This window comes from Trachymyrmex cornetzi, unplaced genomic scaffold, assembly GCF_001594075.2.
Source record: "Trachymyrmex cornetzi isolate Tcor2-1 unplaced genomic scaffold, Tcor1.1 scaffold62, whole genome shotgun sequence".
NCBI lineage: Eukaryota > Metazoa > Arthropoda > Insecta > Hymenoptera > Formicidae > Trachymyrmex > Trachymyrmex cornetzi.
Window position 1 is genome coordinate 439,128 of NW_017299937.1, and position 17,475 is coordinate 456,602.

Sequence of the window (17,475 nt, forward strand, 5' to 3'; positions counted from 1 at the left end):
AGTGAGGATGCAACACGTATTACTGGCCGAATTCAATACGATTGTAGCACAAATCAATTGATAGGATTTGTTTTGCCATTTGATGATCAAGGAATGCCTGTTGCATATTCTTTTACCGCTCCTTCTGCAAAATCTATTCAAGACCATTTTAATAATAACACAGTAGCTTCTTCATTGTATATTATAATGGCTCAACCGCTGCAAAATGATGCACCTAGTTTTTGCCTTTGCTTCTTTGGGACTGATAACAAATTTCGTACTGAGCATGTTATGAATCGTTGGAAGTATATGATAGCCAAACTAAAAAGTTACGGAATAACAGTTGTTGGTGTCTCTTCTGATGGTGATTCGCGATTAATGAAAGCTATGCGTATCAACACTAATCTAGGTATTCAAACTGCGAACTTTCAAATCATTAGCGACAGTTTTAAAATTCCCGAATTCCACGCAAATGTATGCCCCAAGTTCATTTGTACTCAAGATACAGTTCATATTGGCGGAAAACTCAAATCAAGACTGTTAAAACCTTCTATAATAATGCCTTTAGGAAACTTTGTAATTTCTTCTGGACATTTGCAAATACTTATAAATATAGTTTCAAAAGACAAACATCTTTTAATCCAAAGTGACTTGTCATCTGAAGATAAAATGAACTTTGGGTCAGTTGTAAAAATTTGTGATCCGAAAATTTGGAGTTTGTTAGAGAAACATGTTCCAGGAAGTGAAGGTACCCGAGTCTATTTGAAAATGATGTTTTACGTAATCAACTCTTATTTGTCTACGTCACTAACTGTTGAAGATAGAATTTATTTTATTTGGCATAGTGTATTTTTTCTACGACTGTGGCGAGCTTGGTTAAATTCTGTATCCGAGTATTCGTTGATAAATAATTGCATCACAACAAATGCATATCTATGTATCGAATTAAACGCTCACGGCTTATTAAATGCAATCTTCCGATGTATTGAAATGAATTCGTTGGAATTTTTTTACCTTGGCAGTATGGCAGTCAACAATGTGAGAGTTTTTTTCGAAATTTAAGGTCGACAAGTACAACATGCTCTACTGTTGTTAATTGTAGTCTTTTAGATGCAATTCACAGAATGCAACGAATACAATTGCAAGCTGATATTTCTGTCATGGACTTCAATTCTGAAGGAGAAAACATTATCTTTCCACGTACTAGACATTTAAATTCATCATATGAAGTTCAAGATAAAAACATATTACCTCCTACAATTAGTTTGAACAAAAACTGTACGCTCCCGAGTTACTCCAGAATTACAGATATACTCCATCAAGCTAAACAGGACGCATTTCAAATAATTTCTATACTAGGTATGAAAATTGACATCCAAAAAGCAGACGATATTCAAACCAGGAATTTAACAATAAATAACACTATCGATAGGTATATTTGTAATGAAAAGCAAGATGAGGAGAATAACTTGGTTTGCGAAGATTTTTTTGAAGGGTCAACAACTAACTCCATTCAGCAGACAGAAGCTGAAGAAGAATGTGATACTGAAACACTTCAAGATTTAACAATTTTATCAAATATAACGGGAACATTAGAATTGCAGGATTATACCGAAACTGAAGTAAAACTTAATTCAGAAAGTCCTTTCACGGTTGTAAAAGATTTCCAAGGCAAGGAGCATGTTGTACGGAAATCCTCAATATGTTGGTTGCTTAATGCAAAGGTATCGAAAGTAAGTAGTAACCGCTTGCAAAGAGTAAAAAATTCAGAATATGAAAAAAAGGTGCGATCTGTTATAACTCGTAATTGTAATTGTACAATCATCTCTGAAGGATTAAGTATCGGGGATTGATGTTTATTTCAAACAGACGATGGTAACGACTGCTATAATAGGTGCCGTATTAGGCTTTGCGTATATGACCAATAAAACTTGGAGAAATATTGAATATTCTAATAACTTTGCTAGTGTCAACAATAATAAGAAGCAGATTGGAGCGTTATGTCATGAGTGGTTTGACGTGGACGATAATGGCAATTTGACTTTACTTGAATTGGCTGTGCATGGATACTTACCGATAGAACGATATAGACTTACGCTTCCATCCCCAATATTTACCAAGAGCAGTATTAGCTTAAGTAATGATATTTATACCGAAATAAAAGATAGACTTAAGAATTTTAAATAGTGTTTTAATAATAAGTTTATATAAGTTTTGTTCAAAAAAGTCACAGTTATTTGAATGCAATCTAATACGTTTTGTATTAGTATGTGCAATAGTATTTTTAATTTTGAAATGGTATATGTCAAAGATATATGTGTTTTATGTAAACTGTGAAGTATATTAAATACTTTTATGATAATAGAGGTGAATTATTTTTTTAATTATATAGCTTTCATTCAAGCTTTTTTAATAATAGATGCGTTTCATACCTACTTTGTTTTATTAGTATCTTCGACAATATGTTATACAAGTTCAATTGAGTCTGTGAACTGTTTTCAGCTACATTTTATGTATTGCTATTCTCAAAACATTAAAAAATATTAAATATTAACATTTTTCTCCAGCTATACGTTATATATTATTGTTTTCCTCGCTGTTCCCATACTTTTAAATTTAAGTGTACTGTGTATTCTTATTAAATTGTTTGTCAATTTAATTTGATATTACTAGTTTGGCTTCGGTTTAAGTGTTTCAATTGATTTGAATTTAAAATTGTATAAATTCACAAAAATTATTAGGCACTAGGGATGTAATAAATGTACAATTATTATTCTATATTCGATCTGTCCAACCGCTTTTGTATAATCCGATCATTCGACCGGATAGTTAAACTATATGATCGGATTGCAAAAATAACGTTTTCACACTTTAGATAGAAATAATTATGTAATACATAGAAATTTTTACATATTTTTTTAAAATAAATACATGGGCTTGAAATTTTTCACATTAATCAATAACAAAAATAATTGAGGTAATATTTTTCGCAATAAATAAAAATTTATTTACAGATTTCTTGTATTAAACTCTCTCTATTAGATGCCTATTGAGCATTAAAATTTAATTCGTGATATTATTATAGTAGTTTAACTGCATTGGTAAGACTGGAAAAAATTTCGGCACGTAGTGAATATGACTGCAAATATTATATATATATATATATATATACACGTACATATATGTATAGTATAAATATATATGTATAATTCACATTGAATTATTTAAGCAATTATCGAAACAAAGATCTAATTTCGATCGTTATAGGCTTTAATCATATTTGTTGTGTTCTTGCAGTACAATCTTATGAGATTTAATATACCTAATATTGTTAAAAATAATTTAACATTAATGTAAATATTTTGTGAGCAATGTGTTATAACGCAGCTAATATAATACATTTTTTTGCACGCGCATAGAAATACTTTCCTTTCGATCAAAATAAGGTACATTATTTTACCGAATAGTATTTCGCAAGACCAAAAACAAATTCCTAGCGCCGTAAAAGAAAATTACATTAAATTATTTTTATAGTGAATTTTATAAATAATAATCTCTTTGAGACCGATGAGATCGAATAAGTAACAGAAAAATACTTTCTAAATTATATTAATATTTAAAATATTTTCATAATATTAATTCATTTTGCATAATATTTTACATAAGTTTTAGATTTTCTATAATGAAAAAATAATACAACTGAAAAAAAAACTTCATACAAAGAATTTAACATAATAATAATAATTTTCGTACGCCATCTACATAAAAATGCAATGTCCGAGTTTGTATGTTACATTAAATAAGCTCAAAATAGGAAAAATAATGTAATATAGTGCGTGAATCAATAGAGTCAGTGAAAATAAGGAATGAGTCAAATGCGAGTCAACGCGAGTCGAGCGTTGACTCATCACCGCTCGCAATAGTGCAGATACTGTATGAAATCACACTGTTAACATTCTTAAAATGCATAGTCTGGCGCTTCAATATTTAAACGTTTGAAATCGCTCAAAATTGCTTGAAATCGCTTGAAATCGATTGCAATCGTTTTCTAATGTTCATGTGATTCGTTTTGACTCAGAGTGACATATCCCTCGAATAAAATACACATATACATACGGTGAGTGCAAAAAGTATTCGTACAGAGAAATCTTTTTTACTTTTTAAAAAAACTTTATTTTTAAAAATTAAATATTGTCCAGCAAGAAATGAATCATCAAACTGATGTCGAATTGATATCTATACGACGATTTCAACACCAATTCGACGTCAATTCAACGTTCAATTGACGTTCATTTCTTGCTGGGTAATTAACAATTTATTCATAAAGAATAAAATAGACTGTATGTTTCTTAAAATTATATATACCAAAAAGTGTGTATTAATTATAGAAAATATATCATATGAAAAAGAAGCGAAAATAAAAAAATTCTATTGTTTGAATGCTCAAAAGGTATTCGTACAGTCGAGAAATTTAGCTTCTAAAATTATGAATACATGCGAAGCTCGGTTGTTTATGTTAGAACAGAATATATTCATTGTATAAAATTGTTAATTAATGTTTATTTTTTACGAATAAGATCTTTTTTATAAAAAAATTATCTTGTACGAATACTTTCTGCTCTCACTGCATATGATTAAAGTCAAAAGTATTATCATATTTTATCACTTCGTGGTTCATCACATTATTTCTCGAAATATACCGTGATAGAAGTATTAATAGATTCCAATCGCAATTATTTCTTATGAACAAATATGAGGTATCATTTCACACACAATGTAATATAATATATGTAACCCTAGCCATACACACTTTTTTCTACCCATGACATACACACTCGGTTCGCTGGGGCCCATTCATATTTGTTACTGTAACTTCCGTAAATGGATATATTTCAATTAATTTTTTTTTCAATAGATGAAAAATTGATTAAAGAAAAAATATCCTTAATGTGTAAAAGTCGATAGAGTTAAAGAGCTTCGAGATATATAGGTTCAAAGAAAAAGAAAAGTTCAGAAACACAAAGAAATCTCGATTTAGCAAATTGCACTGGGGTTTCTGGGACTTCTGTGTGTATAACTAGAATTAATATAATAATACATTATATATACATATATATATATATATATATATAAAGTGAGAGCAAAAAGTATTCGTACAAGGAAATTTTTTATAAAAAAAGTCTTATTTCGTACAAGGAAATTTTTTATAAAAAGTCTTATTTGTAAAACATAAACATTAATTAGCCATTTTATACAATGAATATTTTCGGTTCTAACATAAACAAACGAGCTTCGCATATATTCCTGAATTTAGAAGCCAAATTTCTCGACTGTACGAATACTTCTTGAACCAAACAAAGAATTTTTAATTTTCGCTTATTTTTCAGATGATATATTTTCTATAATTAATGCACATTTTTTTGGTATATATAATTTTAAGAAACATACAGTCTATTTTATTCTTTATGAATAAATTATTATCCAGCAAGAGAAATGATTGTCAATTAAACGTCGAATCGATGTCGAATTGATGTTGAAATCATCGTATTGATATCGATTCGATGACCCATTTCTCGCTGGATAATATTTACTTTTTAAAAATAAAGTTTTTTTAAAAAATATTTTCTCTGTACGAATACTTTTTGCACTCACTGTATACATTATAATAAATATAATATAATAATTTATATAACATAATAAAATGCACATTGTACGATTAAACCAAAACACATAATTCTGTTCTATAGTTGTAATTAACAATATTTTAACAAATATGTTTTATAAGTGCCACGAAGAAGCAACAAGAGAGGAACAGAAGGCGATGGTGAAAACAACCGTGAGATAAGTACGATTTATTATTTTTATTATACATATAATTAAAATTTTTACCTGGAGATTACTATTTGAATCACTTATATAAGTATTAGACTTTTATATTTTCACTTGGATCTCTGTAATAATTCAAATAATTATTTCATAAAATATTTAAAAAGATAATAATAAACATATATATTAATTCCACAAATAATTTCAAAAAACAAAAAATTTTATTTTTTAATAGTAAAAGTATTCAGTAATTTTTTAAAAATAAAATGCATTCAGATTCAAATGTATCGTATGACGATTTACTGGCACAATTTTCGAACAGATTAAAAATTTCTCGGTTATTAAATTCTAATAGATTCTTGTTGATTGTACATAAGAACGGATTTAAGAAAAATTATTAAATTTTAACAATACATATATAAACTATATCACTTATGAAAATGAACACTTAAAATATTAGAGTTTACCTAATGAAAAATTATAATACTTTATATTATGCAATTGTGCTATATGGTATTTCATTTACACAAAACTTACAGTTCACATATATAGATAAAATATTTATTTTTAATATTTTCAATCGTATTTAACATTTAAAAAAGTAATTTATTTTACATTTTGATATAACCTCATCAATTTCATTCGTGATGCGTACTCAGAAAAAATCTCCACAAAGATTCAGACCGCAACTAACCAAGAGGCGTATCTTCGTCTCGCAACTATACGTTAACTCTATTGTTCTATCCAAGCCAACTTCTATTCAGCTGACTTACATCCCTCTTGACACATATGAGAGGGTGTGCACCGTCTTATTCATCTGCATCATTCGAAGCGAAATGGAATCCTCCAGCAATTTATTTGCAATTCTTACGTCTATAAATACCGTAATCGCCAGAAGCAAAAACATAGATTTACTTCGAAACTGAGCAATATATTAAAGATGAGAAAGATACAGATTTTGCGAGCGTCAAGAGTCGACAGGTGGAATTTTCTCTAAAAGACCGGTTCTCCGTTCTTTGAGATGCGCACTGAATTTCGTTATTTGTTTATAGCACAACGATTTGCTTCGGTACCACACATTGACACGATTTTTTTTCCAATTAAATGTCGGCGTTTCGGCACGAGAAAAAGAAACAGAGATAGGATGGCGCAAATTAATGTGTCGTAAAATTCCTTGACGTTAATAATGACATTATTAACCGTCTCATTCGAAACGTTTCGAGGACATTCGGTACGTTGAAGAGACAAGAGCAAGCTCATCCAGGAAATCAGTATCCACATTTTATACCACCACATCGTTAACTAAATGATCATCGATGAACGTATCGCTGTATGCAAGTCCGTGTCAAATTACGATCTCACTCGCCTTGCAAGCGGTTGCAACGATTTTAACCCTTTCGCTGCGCGACGATATGCACATACGCCACTGAATATTTATAGCCGGTATTTCTTTATTTGCCTCATTGGGATTGTTAAACGTGGACAATTTAATGCGATTCGTTCTCGAAACGGACATTAACGGGCGAATACCGAGAGATACAATTAGCATCGCTATCGAAGCGGATAATTAAATTAACGCGTTGTGATTTGATAACGTTTTTCCCCTTTTGGCGATGCGTGATTGATATTAAGGTAATTTGCCATTTTCATTTTGGCTTTGTGATCTTAAACTTGACCACACAAAAAGCAAGCCGCGTAGCAATCGCTTTACTTAAAACGGACGATATCGTAACTACAGAAAAATAAGCTCGCACGCTGGATCGGCTCCAAAGATACATGTATTATTTCGAGTACGATTCGGTGAAATACAATTCTTTATTGTGGAAAAGGAGTTTACGCATTTTAGGCAATTTAGAGAACACACAGGAATCGTTGGATTTATATTTTTTTTTTTACTGAGTTTTACTTGCTAAATCCAGAAATCATTTTAATAAAAGAAAGCAACGGTTGATTTTATTATTTTGTCGAACCACGTTTACGATAATATTTTTGTTTTAATAAAACTTTTTTTTTAATTAAAATCAATTATTATTAAAGTGACTCATACATTTACACTATAGAATAAATAAGATTTTGTCGTGAAGGCTATTATTTTGTAGAACGTTTATGAAGGCGAATACTAGAGACCTGTTTTTTTTTTAGCTGAATTCCTTACACGGTTCATCTCTCTTTTCTCTTTTTTTCCATGTGGAAAGAAAAAGAATAAAGTGGACTATGCAAGCAATTCAGCTAAAAAGAACAGGCCTTTAGTATTTCACTTCATAAACACTCTACACAAAGCACACAATAATAATATTCATTACAAAATCTTATTTATTCTATAGTACAAAAATCACAACTTTAATTGGTTGTAATAAAAAAAATGATTTTTATAAAAACAAAGAAATTTTCGTAGACATGGCTCGAAAAATAATAAAATCGACCATTGCTTTCTTTTGCTAAAATATGTCCTAAAATTTTATCTCCCGAATACTAATAATAAGATTTTTTTTTTCTATGATTTTAGAAGTCAGTAAGTGAAACTGAGTAAAAAAAAAGTGATAAATCTAATGATCCTGCGTGGTCCCCAAAGTAAAATGCGTAAACTCCTTTGAAAACTTTCAGGAATGTGAAAGCTAGACATTACTTGCATCTCGATACTTGGATCCAATAGAAATGCGCCAGGAAAAAATAATAATTTTCTATTTAAAAAATATATAAAAGTATAGAAATAAATACTGTTATAATAAGCTAAAGAAAAATATCCAAATAATTAAACAAAAGATATGTGTTACTCTCACTACGACTACTTTCTTACCGATTAAGACGTCAGTCCGATCGTTGGATCTCTCAATTCCTAGCCACCTAATTTGCCTATCCTCCAAAGGATCAAGTCCGGAATGAAATTAGCGGAAAACGATAAAGCGGCAAGACGGGGAGTCTTTGTAGGATGATGTCGCGGCGCAGCCGTGAAACCGGTTGCGTGGAACGTGCGCAACGCACGCGCGTGAACGTGCTGGTGTCGTGCTGGTGTACGCACTGGTGTCGTCATGCCAGCTCATATACATGCGTGTCTGGCTACGTGTGGAAACCCGTTGACAGTAAGGTGAGCGATAGCTCGTCAAGCTAGCTGCCGCTGACAGCTGATGACAGGCGCACGCACACGACCGAGACCACACACAATAGGCGTGCGCGAGCGTGCCTTTGCAACTACGCAACGATAGCACGACAGTGTTTCTTTTCGGACGGTGCCTACCAATTCATATGGTAATCATGGGTCCGGTGTGCTATCTCGCCTTTATTAAGTGCACCGTGCCTGACCCATTTCGCTTGTCAGTCCGGCTCCAGGAATCTCTGAGTCACTCGATCCACGTACCACGCGACTAACGCGCTCCTCAGTCCTGCTGAATCTTACGTGTTTCTCCCTTACCACCTTTCTTGTCCTCGAAAGTCGACGCCCGACGGTGACCGAGACACACGGGAATTCGAGAGAAGTTCTACTTTATCCGGATATCCGGATTATTTTGAGCGTTCGCCGAAAAAAAAAAATTTATCAAAGATCTAGAGAGAATTATATCTTTTAGGAAGAAATGTTCTTCAATAATAATTTATGATGTAAAATGACATTTTAAAATTAGTAATAATAATAATCATTTTCTGTTAGATTTTAAAAACATCTCGTTATAGTTTGGTAAAATTGAAGTATTATTAACATGTACCGAAAAGAAAATAAATCCGCAATGTATTGCTTGATATTATTTATAGATTTTTATGGCTTTAATATTCTAGTAGCCTGATTTTTTTCTCAACTTTCCTTACCGCGGAAATAATAAACCAATGGTCCGCAGAAAATCGGCCAGCGTTATAAATTCCAGTACTGTTTGTTCAGTAAAATATCGTACGTTATGTTTCGTATAACGAATGGCGATAGTTTCATAGAGAAATATCATGGGTTTAACGATATATATTCCAAATTCAAAGCACTTCACAAATATTTCAGTGGCATTGGGCGAATCCGCGGAAGCTTACGCGAGATGTGATACAAACTCCCACGACATTCCTAAATGAGAAATCTGACCTACTGTACGGTCAACATATACGCGACATTTTCCGTAACAAATAAACGCATAACATTTCAATCGACGAGTGACCTTTAAAAAAGACGAATGATAAACTAGATAGTATTTCGCAATGCAGCAAGTTTAATATGTATGCGAGAGAGAATCATTTCTCCATATTGTCGATAAAAATGCGTTAATAGGAAAGTAACACATTTCAAAATTAGCAATTTTTTAGTAGAGTAATTCTGAATTGTGTGGAATAACACTTTAGAGAATATGCGTAATTTCATTTTTTTCCATATTATACTCTCAATTATATATATTCTTTAAAACCACGCCATGTGTTGTCAAAATTCAAACACTGCAACTTTAAGGATATATTGGATATATTTTTAGCAAAATGAAAAAATTATTAAAAAATTATAAATTTTTCTATATTGTATTGAAAGTAAATATAAAAAGTTTGGCGATTTAAATTCGTAAATAAACGTGTTTTTAAAAAAATAATTAAAATAAAAGAAAATTTTTATTTAAAAAACTAAGTACAAAATTATTAAACATAAATATTGATTTTATATAGTACATTTTTTTATATGGTATAAATTTCCAAATCAAATAAATTTTCAAATCACTTTTTGTAGAAATTAGGCATATAATTTCTTCATTAATATTATAGTTTCAATCCTTCAACAAACTATAAAAAATATGTTGACCGTTAAATACACAAACCGTATTCGCCAAATACAACATTTCAAATGTTTCGCTTAATAAGCAGAATACGGTGTTATCGGTTTCAATAGCACTGCCTTAATTAAATGTCGTAAACATCATTGTGCAATCATACGTTATTCTCATTATTATCTCAAATTCCTGTGCGCCAGAAGTTCAAAGTTCCGTGACGACGATGACAACGGAGATTCCCGTGGCATTAATTCCTGTTGCCTTTGTCACGAGTGGCTCGTACCAATATTCCCGTATCGCTAATCAACGGGCTTGTTTCGTGGTTTCATCGTTAGCGATAAATAGCTATGGTTATTCGGTTAGAGCAGGGTAGAACGGAGAGCCGCCCGACAAGGAGAAGACCGGGTTGAAGAAGAAGCGGGGAGGAGGACGGGTTCTCATAAATTTAAACAACAATTAACATTCAGAGTTAAGGCCTGTGGGAACGGGCTATTAGCCACACGTATCTGTATCGCCGTGAGCGAGCGGAAAGAAGCGCCGTCCGACACGAGGAGTCCGTTTAGGCCGTCGCGAAAAGGATTCACGCGCCGCGTGAGAGCAGGCCGCGCCGCGCGATGCAAATAGGATGGGGACGAGGAAAAATGAAAAGGAGCGCGATGCATCGCGCCGAGGTCGCAGGTTAAACTGTTCTCTCAACGGCATGCCTGATTTATTAATCATTCGGTGCCGCAGGCTACCTACGTTATTATCCTCTCTCGCCTGCCACTTCGTTTCTCTTTCCTCGAATAGGAGCTGTCTGCTAATCTTTGGTTCGCCGCTCCTGTCACCGATCGTGATCGGTTATTATCATCTATTAACGTATTATATATTGCATTCCATAGAAATTAGGCTATAACATAGCTAGCATAAGACAGTATGGACTCATAAGCATATTATGTACCCTGTTAAAAATTGCATGAAATTTAATATACTTTTAAGTTACAATTTGAACTTAATTTCATAACATTACATTAAATTTAATGTATTTGTAACTGAAAAGTACATTTGTGTACATGTACGTATGAAATTTAATTTATTTTTTATGAAAATTTATGAATTTTAATGTTCTATTCATAAAATTTTGTGAAAAAATTTCATAAATTTAATATACACGTTCATTACATTTAAGTAATTATTGTAACTTAATTTTCAGTTAAATCATTCATTACTTTTAATTTAATCGTTCATAACCACGAGCTTCATTTACATGTAAATTTACATGAAATTAAAAGTAATGAATGATTTAACTGAAAATTAAGTTATAGTAGTTACTTAAATGTAATGACCGTGTACATTAAATTTATGAAATTTAATGAACGTGTACATTAAGATGAAATTTAATGTACTTTTAATAAAACTTTATGAAAAGTACATTAAATTTCATAAATTTTCATGAAAATACATTAAATTTTATGTACATGTACATAAATATACTTTTTAGTTACAAATACATTAAATTTAATGTAATGTCATGAAATTAAATTCAAATTAAATTCAATTATGTAATTTAAAAGTTAATGAAATTTAAGAACATTTCTAACAATGTACATTTCTAACAAGTTAATATACGAAAAGGATGCTTTTGCTAAAGAGTATCTAAAAATTTAGCTATATACAGATCCGAAAATAATTTTGTCGGACCATCGAAATAATTGTAATAGAATATTCTGGTTACTAGAATGTCAAAACTTTTTGTATCATTACTCACCATGTTTGAGAATCCTATATACAGTTGGAAAATCTGTGTTAATTCTAAAGTAAATATAGAAACTACTAAAATCAACGTCGCTGTGCCATTATATCCAACAGTATTCATAAATTATAACAAGTATTCAAGTAAAATGAGTGATCTCTAAGATTCTTACATGACTAGTTTCAGCAGACACCTCCGCATTTTACAACGGATACGAATCCGTCATCCGCCTCAGTCGCCGCCTCCAGATATACGCGTATCGATTATCGGATCGAAGCTGGCGCGACGAATTCCGTATATATTGATGATGCAAGATATTAAATTCGGAAACGGAACCGACAGTGTTGGTTGGGGTGGTAGAAGGGTCTCCTTCGTCGACAGAGAGCTCCCTAATAGAGACGTCGATAACAGTTCCGGCCGTTAATGCGGCGTTCTACGCGTGTGCGCGGCGCGGCACGATCGTATCTCGTTGCCATCGGCCGCTACTCTTTTCGAAAAGAATTCATTCCAATTACGAGCTCGGCCGGTTCCTGCTCGTTTCGACAGATCTGATATCGACATGCATATCAGAGGTGTGAAATCTGCGACACGTCCCATTCACACTCCGTGCTGTCTCCTTTCATTATTTCTGCTTAAGCTTTTTTATGTGCCTTAGGGCCATGGCACATAAAAAAAAAAACCTAAATCGTAAGCAATAAGGAAATCAATATATTGGATTTGCTATTGCTTACGTTATGGTCTTGCAATTTCTACTTAACTGCCTAATTCGCTTATTGCATACGATTTACTGCTTGAGTCTTTTGTGTGTCATGATCCTTAAAATACAGTTATCTTATTTTTAAAAAATTAAAATATTCACGTTTTTATATTATTTGCGAAAATAAAAAATACAAAATTGGCGAAGCGATTAATGCTTCTGACTACCGTAAAAATGTGAATATCAAGATTAGTCGACTCGAAGCAATCTTTATTGAATCGTGACTTTCAAGCGTTAAGCAAAAATCGATTGGATACAAGCTATGGCGCCCTGCGACGGCGTGTGTTAAAGGATTAATCTGTTGAGCGTGGCGTGGCGGACATCAATTTATGGTGTTCGCCGCAACATTTGGTTTCGCGGATTTGTGACGTTGGTCGTACACACGAATGTTAATATATTGAATGGTACCAAATTAAAAAATTCTTACAATCATATAATTTGTATTAACTGATAAAAAGTTCTTAATTTATTTTTTAATAAATACGTTGAAAATTTTATCGTACATGTAGTAAAATATTTTGTACATGTGACAAACCGATTCATTCAAGTTAAAATTTTGTGTTGAATTTTTAACATATGCAAGAGTTAATTTAACACAATTATATTATTTGAATATTGCCTTAGGCTAATATTTAACATTTTTTAGTGTCAAAATAACACAATTTATGAGTAAGTAAACAAATAACATAAAAATAATGTATTTTAAAACAAAAATTCTCAGATAAATGAATAAAATACATGTTAATTTGATATGTCATAAATTAATTTTACTGAAAAATGTTTCGACAGTTCGCTTACTATAAATTGTGTCAGTGAAACATTTTTTACATGTTAATTTTTTTACAAATAATAATTGTATTACTTTTTAACATATCATCTTGTATATGAAATTAATACAGAAATTTGAATGGATGGCTGAGATACGTGAAATATGTTAAATTTAACACAAATTTTCCAACTATACGTAATTAATAAATTCAGAAAGATCATGTTCTGGTTGATCACAAACGTATTTATTCTGAATATCGTACATACAATTGTAATTACGTAAAGATGCACAAATGCGAGGAGCTTTCTTCGTAGCCCTTTTGAGGCAACACCTACGATCACAGAAGACAAGATGTTCTCCTCGCCCTTTCTCTCTCTCCCTCCTTTCACACACCGATACTACCATCGGCCATGCATCACGTTCTTTGTGTAATGCTACACCGTACGCGTTTATCCGAGCCTACCCGCACGATAAACATCGCACCGTTATCGATATCTGTCCATATCGATCAAAGGGCTCAGGGATAATAAGGCCGTCCAACAATGTCGTGGGAGGCGGGTATCGGGACCATCGGAGACAATGTCGCTTCTCCCGATCACAATTGCGACTATCGCTTTCTCGTATTTACGGCACGCGAGACACGCACCTTCGATCGTCCTTACTAAGGTAGACAGACGAATATTTATTATCGAGGTTTATGAATAGAAGTTCGTTTGCACGAGTATAACACTACGTTAGCTCCATGTTCTCGCTTGGATAACGGTATCTCAAATTGGAAATGATAACTGTGTCACAATTATTACTGTATTATACTACCACTGTTGCTGAAGTCATCACAGTTCGATTAACGTTTAAAATTAATAATGCATTAAAACTGGTAATAACATTCTAAATGGATATATTTTCTCGCTTTGTGATAGCATTTCCAATGGCCCTTATTTAGAACGATAAGTATGCGCTTTTTTATGCTTTAAATTATGGGTCAATGTGTACAAAGGAGGAGTTTACTGAAGTACTTTTTTTATAAAAATTTAACGTTGAAAGATAATGATTAACTATACACTTATTTTGAGTATTAAAAATAGGGATGTACCGGATCGTAAAATTATCGGATACCGGATATCGGATATCCGGCCAGAATATAACATCGGACATTCGGTAAAATCCGATCGGATATCCGAGAAAGGCAATTCCTTCGAGTCGGATATCCGACATTTTCCGGATATCTAACCGGATTCCGAGTCTTCTGAAAAAAAAGAAAGAAAAAAAAGAAAAAACTATAGGAAAAAGATTGTAATTTTGCAATAATGTATAAGGTATTATGGCATCATAAATATGCATACTTATTTCTAAAACATTTGTATAAGAAAAAATCAATTTAATGATATCAAATTTCAACCGGATATCTTCCTGGATAATAGTGATATCCGGCTATCCGGTCGGATATCACTATTAGTAAAAAAGTGCCGGATGATATCGGATACTTTCCGGATATCCGGTGCATTCCTAATTAAAAATATTGTTCAGTGCTTTCAATATTCAAAATACGTAGTTGTATAATCATTAACCTTTCAGTATCAAATTTCTGTAAGGGTTTTCAAGATTCAACGTATGAAATTATTGCATTTAATCGTCCATTGTTTTAAATACATAGCAATATACTTTAAAGTTGAATATAACAAACAAAGCGGATACTTACCAAATGGAAAATCCTCTTCAGAAATGGTGCGGTCGCCGTGAAAATATTCTGCCTACCACGCGCCACTGATAGTTCACCGGATTCCTGGAGGATTTAATTACCGCGAACGACGCACTTCGTGCGTAAGCTTCAATGCGTGTATCCTACGTATATCCGAACGTCAGTGCTTCGTAAGCGACGAAATCCGAGCACGGTGACCCGTGTAGAATCAAAATGCACGTTTCGTATGCGGCAAAACGTATCGGCGATATCTGTACCGCGGTATCCGCCCATTACTGCGGCTTGCTAAGTCCTCCATATGGCGCGCCGACTCGCCGACGGCGGACTGTTTGCACTGTTAATAACGCGCGTTAATCGCTAATTACACAGCGTCTTAATTATCGGCTCGTTGTCCGCGGGACGGGCGTATAAATAGTCTCCGCGGGAAGCCGGGTGGGCGCATTGATGTATGACGACTCTCTTTATCGGCACCGAGACTCCGTGCGTGACTGCGACATTGTCATTATCAGGTTGTTATCATTGACGAATATTTCGTTAATCACGTGTAAATTTCGTGGATCGATTTTACACACAAATAAATGTATTAGTATCTTAATTACGTATTATATAATTGTTACATGCACTTTGCTCTCAATACATTTCCTTATCGAACATTTGTGAATATTTTCTGCGATAATAAGAAACGTGACACGCGACATTGTGACTCTCGTGATTATCTGATATTTTTTTTTTAATAATAATCACGTTTCCTTCGCGCAAATTATACGCTGTATGTAAAATTGAGCACAAAAATTAAGTAAACCCTTCTTTATTATTGCACTAAAGAGAAAAATATATATTACATTGGAAACAGCATCTTGAAACAGTACCTTAAATAATATCAAACTACGATATGTCTCCAAATGCAAAAAAAATTTTACAAAAATAATCATATTTATAATTTCTGATATTCAATGTTTTTCAGAGATAATTATCATCTCTAATATCGATGCCCGATATAATAATCGCTTTTGTAGAATCGATGCTTAAAGGAGTAAAATGTCCATATCTATTTACAAAGTCATCCCTGGTCAGAACAATTGCAAGCCGTCGAAGCTGGGATTGTAAACACGGCTACAGATTGGATAGACGAATGCGGCGCCAACGTAACGCTGACGCAACATGTAAAGGGGGAACAAACGAGATAGATATGTCTCTCGCGCAAAATCCAACAGCGTATCATCTCGAATTTATCGAAAACATAGACAGATTCTTTTTATTCAAATGGAATTAGAATTCGAATATACGCGCGACTACAGATATTTATCATACTCATCACAAACAAGAAAAGTTAATTTTTAAAACAAAGTGAGACATGATTAACTTATATCTTACTGCTTATTTTTAATTAATATTATATACTTCCGCCGTATGCCGCGTAAATTAATAAATATCATTAAACCACTGTTAAATAACCTGAGCTGAAACGGGAACCGAAAGGAATTCAGGCGATGCTGAGAGGCCGAAATTCAGGAAGGCGAGGAGCCCGGGGACCGGCTCCAAGTGAGTCGATGTGAGACGAAAATAAAAATCAAAATAAACGAAATCGAAAAGGAGAAGAACGTGAAAGGGGGTTAAAGGGAAGAGGGAGCGGACTCGCAAAATCGCCATGGCCGAGGCGAGGGCCCCGAGGTGGACGACGCGCAGGGCAATAAATATCGTGCGATTAGATCTCCGATGCCGCCGCTGTTGGGGTTGGTTACGAACGGAGGGAGCAACTATTAATCACTCCATGTTAATCAAGCCGGCCGCTAAGTAGGCCGCGCCGCGGCATTAAAGTGCACTGCCACGCATCGTATTGGCGTGCCAACGAGACGCGTATACAATATACATACGCGTAATACATAGGCCGGAGGATACACGGAATAGAAGATATACGGAATAGAGAGGAGACAGACAGACAGACAGACAGAGAGAGAGAGAGAGAGAGGGGGGGGGGGGGGGGGGGGGGGG